This window comes from Corvus brachyrhynchos, unplaced genomic scaffold (assembly GCF_000691975.1).
Source record: "Corvus brachyrhynchos isolate BGI_N302 unplaced genomic scaffold, ASM69197v1 scaffold121, whole genome shotgun sequence".
NCBI classification, from domain to species: domain Eukaryota; kingdom Metazoa; phylum Chordata; class Aves; order Passeriformes; family Corvidae; genus Corvus; species Corvus brachyrhynchos.
Window position 1 is genome coordinate 1,761,268 of NW_008236445.1, and position 7,217 is coordinate 1,768,484.

General features: G+C 40.8%; 1 long non-coding RNA gene across 1 annotated transcript in view; it reads left to right on the forward strand.

Annotated features, from left to right (window-relative positions):
- Positions 1 to 5,990, forward strand: part of LOC108444614 — a 10,826-nt gene extending 4,836 nt beyond the window's left edge. The window contains exons 2-3 of the long non-coding RNA XR_001859253.1: positions 3,063 to 3,068; positions 5,980 to 5,990. This is a non-coding gene — a long non-coding RNA (uncharacterized LOC108444614). The remainder of the gene's footprint in view (positions 1 to 3,062; positions 3,069 to 5,979) is intronic.
- The last annotated feature ends 1,227 nt before the right edge of the window (positions 5,991 to 7,217 follow it).

The window sequence follows — 7,217 nt, forward strand, 5'->3', positions numbered from 1 at the left end:
CCTGCTGAATATTTTTTACCTTGAATAAAACAACTAACTTGTGACAGGGATTGTCAGTACACAAATGAAGCCTGCTGTCCAGTTAGGTTCCTTATTCTGGATCCTAGATTAATGCAAGTACTTCACGCAACCCAGGGTCACGGTACTGTCTTTTTTAAGATGTCTTTCCCCCGTGTGTCTTATAGACCAGCTGTAGTAGCTCTTTATCTGACTTGATGAGGTTTTATGCTTCCCTCTCAAAAGCCCTGATTCTGTACACACATGCACACACAGACACATCAGCACAGAAATACCTCTCCTGGTGTGCATGGTGCTCTCATCCCATGGTGCTAGGGAATGATTTCCCTGGCCAGCAGTGTCTTTGCAAGGCACATTTTGTAACAGCACATTTTTCTGTGAATGCAGCCCTGGTGTAAGCGCCTAGTTAGGTGATTTTCAAAACATTAGTTGCGTTGCTTGGTTACAACACACAATATTTAAGAACTGGACAAAATAGACTTAAGTAACCTGATGCAAAAAATCATCCAAAAAACAAAATCCAACCTACCACAGAACCCCTGCTCTGCACAAATGCAGATGAAACACTAAAAAAATGCTATTTTTGCCACAAACTTCAATAAAACAAGCTTTCCCCATTACAGCATGTTAACAATTCACCCAGTTTGAACAGCAGACATGAAAACTTATTCCTGAAAAAGGTTACTTTGTACATTGATTTGAAAACTGTGAAGCATGATTTCAAAATACATCTGAGAGTTTTTACTCCCAGTATATCAGGACTTATTATTTGTCTTCTTATGATCTGTCTTATCATTAAAAAGGATGCCTGGGAATAAGAATTCACTCTTGCAGAGCTAAATAAATACCATCATTAAGGAATCTAAGATACTCAGCTTCAACAGCTCACTTTTATAGCAGTAATTTACTAGGTTTTCCTTATGACATAGCAGTATACTACACACTTAACAAGGATGTTCATAATCATTCAAATATTGAGACAAACCTTTGGCTGTTGCTATGATACAGCACTCGTTTTATATTCCCATTTAGGTTAGAAGAACATTTGCTCTGCTGTTTACTACAAAAAAGGCAAGACAAAAAAAATCTGTGGTTTATTTCCTCTCCTATTCAAGGACAACTTAAAATGACTCACAATACCTCTCGCTTTGCCTTTTGTTAGAATTACATTGCTGAGACATCACATTGGATAACAGCACTGAGTGTCCCAGCTTACTGTTTTAAACCTAATTACTATAACATTGAAAATTAATAAAAAATATTACATGTAGACTCATATGATGAAATTTACATCTCTGATAAGGAAACAGCCCAGAAACAGTTACTGACGGTTCTGATTTCCTCTTCCCCTTGTGCCTAACCTGAGATTTAATGGGAGCTAGTAAAAGGGAGAATCATGGTGATGGCAGGTGTGAACCTTGCCTTGGAGATATTCTGTTGGCTTTGCAGATGTAGTGGAAAAATTAACATGGAGAAAATTATTGAGTAGGGAAGATAAAAAAGGGTGAGGTAAGGTGCTGCTCTTTTCTTCTTCTTTTCCCTTTTCACTTGTTATCATTGCATTTGAAGTTCTTGCCCTGTGGTTTCAAGTAGGGTCGGGTACTGGCTCTCCTGTATCTCAGAATACTTCAAGCCCTGGTTGGGGCTGAAGGGACCTCTGGAGTTCATCTGGTCCAACTCCCTGCTAAAGCAGGTTTACCTAGAGCAGGCTGAACACAATTGTGACCAGGAATTGGTTTATATGTCTCCAGAGAAAGAGACTCCATAACCTCTCTGGGCAGTCTGTTCCACTGCTCTGTCACCCTCAAAGTAAAGAAATTTTTCCTCATATTCAGATGGAACTTCCTGTGTTTCAGTTTCACCCCTTGCCCCTTGTCCTGTCATGGCACCACTGAAAAGAACCTGGCCCTGTCTTTTCAAGCCTTGCCCTTAAGATATTTGTATGCATTGATAAGATCCCCCCCTCAGTCATCTCTTCAGGCTAAACAGGCCCAGATCTCTCACAACAGAGATACTCCAATCCTCTAAAATAACCCTCCACTGGATCCTCTCCTCATTCCTTGTCTTTCTTGTACCAGGGAGCCACAAAATGGAGACAGCACTCCAGATGTGCCTCACCAGGACTGAGTAGAGGGGCAGGATCACCTCCGTCATCCTTCTGGCAAAGCTCTTCCTAATGCACCCCGGGATACCTTTGGCCTTCTTGGCCACAAGAGCACACTGCTGGCTCATGGACAGCTTGCTGTCCACCAGGGCCCCCAGGTCCTTCTCCACCAAGCTGCTTTCCAGGATATGTTATCCTGCAGCTATTTTATGGCAAGATGGGTTGTTTTGTCTGTTCCTGAGATGATGATGGAGCTGTTTTACCCTGAAAAATTTTGTCTCTTCCCATACAGTCTTCTGTTCCACCTGAGGAATATATGCCTGCAACCATATGCTGTCATTCTGGCTTTGCTGTGCTTTACATCCTTTCCTTCTTCCATGGAATAACTTTGCCTCTTTTGCTTTTTTTCTACAATTTGAGAAACCCTGGAGGGTAAAAGAAGGCAAGCAACATGGTTGTCCAGACCACCACAGGAATGAAAAAAGTCTGAAAGAGAGCAGTGGCCATAGAGAGGAATGAGGGAGTTTCCTTTTCACAGCATCTCATACCCCTTTTCTCTTGCTGTCTATTGGTCCTGCGTGTCATTTCCTTAGAGCCTTACAGACCTTTCTTTCTCCTCTCTTATCCCCACGGGATCCTACCACCTTCCTCGGAACCTGCTTCTCTGGAAAAACTTGTCACTGCCGCAAGATTTGAGTTAGTTCTGGTCCTTAGCCAGAAGTGAAGTGGTGGCTTTGGAGATAAGGGAGCAAAGGTCTAACAAGCATCACAGTGGAGAGAAGTCAAGGCTGGTCATATAATTGCCCTGATTATATGGTGGGCATATGCAACTCCAAATTCCCTGTTGGATGGGGATTAATCCTTGAATTATATTGGCAGGAGGCATTTTGGGTGCCTGTGATAAGTTCAGCTAGAGGGTATTTCATGGCAATTGTTGAAGCTCTTTGTGTAAATACAGAATTGAGTATTTCAACAAGATCATCAACCAGTATGCAGGAAGACACTTAAAATACATAGGAAATAATCCCAGGCAGTGGGTAAAGACTTCTGTAGGCGTAGCAGTGCAGCCACATATCATATGTTCATACTTTCAGAACAAAGGTGCTGTCTAAAATGGAGACATTTCTGGGGTAACTATTCTGGCATAGCAGTATTAACAATGGGTTGTTACGCTGGTCTGATTATATCCCACCATAAATGCACTAGTGAATTTTCCTGTGCAAACAAGCCTTGTAGAGGAAAGTGCAGTGTCTTTCATTATTCCCTAATGAAAGACTAAAATATAAAAAGAACAGCATGCACAATCTGCCCTTTGAAAGGAAAAACAGCAATTCTGAGTGTCCATCTTCCTCTCAGGCAAACACAAAGGAGTTGAAGGCAAGCCTGTTGTATGTCTGTTTTAGTGCTCTCTGCCTCTCATTTAATTAATGCACAGCACTGAGGAGGAACTCAATACTGCTTGTTTTACTCAGGCAAGTGATGCCATTGACTTGAATTAAGTTACCTGCAGGATTAGAAGTAGAAAGATTAAGACCTCAGTGTAGCAAATTCATTTCACTCTGTTTTCAAATGCAAATAGTCGCCTCTCAATTGTCAGCTTGATTCATCTGTTGGTTGTTTAGCACAATGAGGCTCTAATTTTACTCCCTGATTGTGTCTCCTAGGCTGCTCTCTACCACAAACATACTCAGCTTCCATAGAATAATTGGGATGGAAGTGGAACAGCAAGTGCTCTGCAATTTTTAATATACCAATATATATTGATGCATAATTATATCTCAAACTAGACAGAAAAACTTTCTCATAGAGAATCTGTTCCATTAGTTGAATCCCTGAGCTTTCTGTTTGCAATGTGGTTTTATGTCTATTTTACCTCATGTGGACAAGCTTTTTCTCACATCTCAACCCCACTGTCATGCTGAGGGAGAGACACTGGTATTTAACAGGTAACATGGGAAGTTTCACATTATCTTACAGCTGATGCAACTATCCTGTGAAACCACTTTATAGCTGCTTTCAGTAGAATGTCTTCAGCAAGTTAAATAAATTACTCAATAACAATACATCTGTAACCAAGAACATTTTTGATCTGAAATTTAATTTTAATCTGCAACCTGTCATTTTAATATATATATATTAGTTATTTTGGATGGGGCATTGCTGAGAGATTACTGTTGCTTTTATTTAAATTATTTGAAAAATCCAGTATAGGAGACTGTTCCTGTGTTTATCAGTAGCCTCACCTTATCTTGAACCAAATTATTCCTAGTTGTACAGTGCATACCTTTACCTTCACAACTATGCTGAATCTTTCCAGAGCTTCTCTTTGATTATTTATTTGATCTGTCACAAACCTATGTTTTACCTTTCTACAAAAAAAAACCATACCCAAATAAACCCCATTAAGTCAATGTTATTATTTCTTTATTTTTATTTTACAAATATTAAAATTGACATTATGTATCTCTGAAAATTATTATGAAAGGAAAACAGTAATATATCATGAGGTTATATATCATGCCAAGGTGTTGAGTTGCAAAGAGAAACTAAAAAATGAGGAAAACCAGGAAAAAGATACAGCTTAGCAGAGCACAAGTAAATGTTGAAACTGATTTTAAGAAAATATGATCCATTTGTCTGCATTTATAGTGTCTCAAAATTCTATTTAAAAAAATCCCCATGGTCTATTTTAAGCACTTCTAACTCTGTAGCAAGGATCACTGTGTGAGTCTTTGCTGCTTATATGAAAATGTTCAGCCTTCTGAAACTAAATTTTTTTTGAAAAATGGAGCTCATTAGAAGCAGCATATTTATGTAGCCCTCAGAAACTGTAGGTGCTTTACTGAGTGTTTGGACAGCAGGCTTACAGCTGCCTTTGCCTACTCTGATTCTACAGAAGTCAGTACTCCTGGATATGTGCCACCTACACCTATGCAATTCTGATTGAGGAGTAAAAGCTCAAAAGTTGGCACATCTTTCTGAGTAAATACTTCAGGTTTTATTTCTTGAGGCTTTAATGTTGTTGATTTGTTTAATGTCTTGCCAGTACAAACATTCTGGCTTTGGCTTTACCATTGCATTGTCCTATATTGGCAGTAAGACTCATTTGAGGGAGAGGTGCCTTAGAAGATAGGAATCTAGGATGCCAAATCCTGATCAAATTTAGTAAAAAAGGTAGGAAGAAACAATAAATTATTCGGCAATTCTGATTTTGCAGCAAGAAATACCCTGGATGAATTTATATTTCAATTGCAAAATCAAAAATGTGATCTGGCTTTAAAAAGTCAGAAGCTCCTTAAGGGAGGCATAACAAATATGGTGAAATTGGGATTTCAGTTTTGTGTTTAATATATTGTGCTGGTTTTGGATGGGATAGAGTTCATTTTCTTCATAGCAGCTGGTATGGGGCTATATTTTGGATTTCTAATGGAAACAAAATTGATAACGTGATGTTTTAGTTGGTGCTGGGCAGTGCTTACACAGAGCCAAGGCTGCCTCTGCTCCTCACCATCAGGGAGGAGGCTGGGGGTGCATGAGATGTTGGGAGGGGACAGAGCTGGGACAGCTGATCCCAACTGACCCAAGGGATATCCCTTACTGTCTGGTGTCATGTTCAGCATATAAAGCTGGGGGAAAAGAAGAAAAAGGGGGGCATTTGGAGTGATGGCATTTGTCTTCCCAAGTCACCATTTCGTGTGGTGGAGCCCAGCTTCCCTGGGGAGGGCTGAACACCTGCCTGCCCATGGGAGGGGGTGAATGAATTCCTTGCTTTGCTTTCCTTGCCTGTGCAGCTTCTGCTTTACCTGTTAAACTGTCTTTATCTCAACTCATGAGTTTTCTCACTTTTACTCCTTCAGTTCTCTCCCCCATCCTGCTGGTGGGGCAGTGAGTGAGCAGCTGTATGGGGGTGAGCTGCCAGCTGGGGTTAGACCACAACACATAACAAACTTCAGAAAGACGTACGACACAATAATACAGCAGATTAATAAATAGTGAGGTGCAAATTAGACACTTGCTTTTACTCTTCAGAGAACTGTTTGGATTGACAACAGACAGCAGTCAACCACACTTACTACAACGTCATGGTACAGACAAAGGCTTATAAATGAGGTAATAGAGTTAACTGAAAAATAAATTATTTGCCTGGTGATATTTCAAAGAAATATTACAATGTCACAAATTACTTGCTAAAACAAAGACATGCTTAACTCTGTAAGATACCCAAGCAAGTCTTTACTGTATTGCAATAAACGTTTTGCAGGTAAAATGGAATGCAAATGAAACATTAATTTCAATGTATTCGTTCTTTAATCATAGGATTGCTAGAGGTCTGGAATGGCTGAGAGGATTAAAAAAGTGCTGAACTTAACTAATATTCAGTATAGGCCCAAGCAATTGACTTTACAAATGTATGGCCAACCTGCACTGCATTTGATAGTAACTAGATTGTAAGGATCTTGGATAGTAATACATTGCATTTAGAGGGTGGTGGTGAACTGCTCAGTGTCCTGATGGATGTCAGTGAAAAGTGGTGCCATACTGTTTAAACCTGTTTAATATCTTCATTAATGACATAGACAAGGAGTTCAAGTGCACCCTCAGCAAATTTGCAGATGACGCCAGGCTGAGCAGTGCAGTTGGCACACCTGAGGGATGGGATGGCATTCAGAGGGACCTGGACAAACTCCAGAACTGAGCCCATGGGGATCTCATGAGGTTCAATAAGAACAAGTGCAAGGTGCTGCACCTGGGCTGGGGCAACCCCCAGTACCAACACAGGCTGGGGGATGAACAGATGGAGAGCAGCCCTGCCGAGAAGGACTTGGGAGGGGGCTGGTGGGTTAGAGGTTTGACATGATCCAGCAAAGTCCCCAGCACAGGAAGGACATGGACCTGATGGAGTGGGTCCAGGGGAGGGCCACCAAGATGTTTAGCAAGATGGAGCACCTCTTCTATGAGGAGAGGCTGAGACAATTTGGATTGTTCAGCCTGGAGAAGAGAAGGCTTCAGGGTGACTTAACTGAGGCCTATCAGTACCTGAAGAGAGCCTATGAGAAAGATGGAGAGAGACTTTTTACAAGGGCTTGCTGTGACA